The sequence below is a fragment of the Penaeus japonicus genome, unplaced genomic scaffold, assembly GCF_977035675.1.
Source record: "Penaeus japonicus unplaced genomic scaffold, GWHDUDI00000001_assembly GWHDUDI00000002, whole genome shotgun sequence".
Lineage (NCBI taxonomy): Eukaryota > Metazoa > Arthropoda > Malacostraca > Decapoda > Penaeidae > Penaeus > Penaeus japonicus.
Genome location: NW_028234404.1, coordinates 24,387,525 through 24,390,024, shown reverse-complemented (window position 1 = coordinate 24,390,024; position 2,500 = coordinate 24,387,525).

Sequence of the window (2,500 nt, the reverse complement as noted above, 5' to 3'; positions counted from 1 at the left end):
AAAAGAAGAGTGAGGGAGATGAGGTGAGAAGAGTTGAGATGTAGAGTTGACGAGAGAGGAGGAGAGAGAGAGAGAGATGGAGAGAGAGGACGAGAGGAGAAGAGAGAGAGAGGAGAGAGCAGAGCCGGAAGGATGTTGAGAAGAACCAAGAGGAGAGAGAGAGAGAGCAGGCTGGACAGAGATGATGACCCACAAAACAGAACTGGCACTACTTGCAGATCCTGACCCCTACCATACCTTGCACGCCATCAATACACCCGCTCAACGGCAACCACATGCAAACGCCATCTGCCTGCAACCGCCATGGCCACAATGGATTTCAAATGCGATTGCAACAACAATAATATTTCTTATATATATTTTTTGTAATTCAAGAGAGTTTTAAAATAATTTCATCAACAAGAAATTAAAAAATTTGGCCATCTTGTTTGGAACAACATAAAAAATCCAAATGAATGACTTTCGACTTTTTCAAAATATTAGGTGTAAATAGAAGCTGGATTCTTTCAGTAGAAGACCGATTAAAACGGAAGTACTTATATATGATCGATGAGAAGAACAGAGAAAAAAGAAGCAGGGGAAGGAGGGAAAAGAAGAGGAGAAATTTTTTATAAATAAAATATATATATATATTATATATATTATTTATATATATATATATATATATATATATATATACACACGGATACGTGAAGAAGAAGAATAATCGATAAGCAAAAGCAGAAACCTCGAAGGAAGAAAGACGTAAGCAAGGAAGAACCGAAAGAATAAGAATCAGAACATATGAAAAGAAGCAAAGGCCATAGGACGAAAAAAAAAAGAAATATATACAATAGGAACAAGGCAAGGGAAGAAAAACAATGTCTAAAAGAAAGGATACCAGAGACAAGAAGGAGAAAATATAAGCAAGAAGAAGAGCAAAACGGGTTAAGAAAGAGAATATATGAGGCAGAAGCAAAGGACCAAAGGTAGGTAGGAAGGAGATAATAACAATAGAAGCAAAAGAATATTCAGGAAAAAGAAGCCAAAAAATATATAAGAAAAACTAGGAAAAAAAAGAAAATTAAAAAAAGAGGGAAGAGAAGGAAAAGAAAAGGAAGAAAGAAGGGGAGGGAAAAAATGGTTAGATAAAAACGTGGGATGATGGAGGTCAATAGAAAGAAAAAGAACAAAAATGAGAGGGAAATTGAAAGTCAGTTTCCAATAATAATAATGATATCATTGATGATGATGGTGAGTGGTGGTGGTGATGATGATGATGATGGTGATGATGATGGTGAGTAGTGGTGGTGGTGATGATGATGGTTGGTGGATGATGATGATGATGAAGATGATGATGATAACATTGATGATAATAACTTATCAGTGATGAAGGAAATGATAATGATGTTAACAATAATGATGATAATGGTGATGATAATAATAATAATAATGATGATGATAATAATAATAATGATCAAAATAACAACAACAACGATAATGATAATGATAAAGATAATAATGATAATAACGATAATAACTATAATAACGATGATAGCAATAATGATAACAACAATGATGATAATAGTAACGGCTTTAAAAAAGAAGATATATGGAGGAGAGTGAGGGGGGAGGGGGGGCGGGGCCAGGGGAAGAGGGAACTGGCGGACCTTTTTGGATTTCGGATTATGGATTAATCGGTCAGCTGATAATGGTGGCTCTGCAGGACCAGGATTTATGTGGACATTTTTTTTCTTAAATGGAATACCATCTCTCTAAGATATCCATTTTGTTTTGATCATGTTATTAGGAAACAATTCTCTGGGGAAGGTTTATGCAGTTTTGTGAAATTTCATGTTCACTCTTGATGCTGATTATATTGCATGTCTTTGTGTTTCAGCTCGCGTAATGAAAGAAAGAAAGAAGAAAAAAAGATCTAAGAACGGTCGAAAAGAAGAAAAGAATTAAAGCAAGGCAAAGGGAAGAATCAAGATTTGCTAAGAAAAGAAAGAAAAAGAATTTGCTATAAAAACCCACACTACCGCCCTATAAATATGTATGTATGTATGTATGCAAGTTGCATTGTGTGTGTGTGTGTGAGGTGTGTTGCTGTGTGTTTGTGTGATGTGTGTGCGTGTGCGTGTGCGTGTGCGCTGTGCTGTGACGTGTGTATGTGCAGTGTGCATGTAACGTGTGTTGTTGTGCGCGTATGGGTGTGCGTGTGTACAGACACACATGTCAAGGAAAACACATGATATCAATTTTCTACAGCCGGAATAGTCCAAAAGCATTCACCTGTCCGAGAAGCTCGTAAAAAAGCGCAGCAGCTCTCCTTCCCTTCCCGCGACCCGCCTTTTTCCATATGCTTCCTCGCGACCAAGAAGGCGGTGCTCACAAGGGGCGCAAGGAACGATATTATATCAACGCCCCAATGATTTACACCGCCGTTCTTTTCCCAGCCTCGCGCCGATGAGGCCGGTCGCCGGGAGAGGGAGGGAGGGAAGGAGAAGGGGGAGGGAAG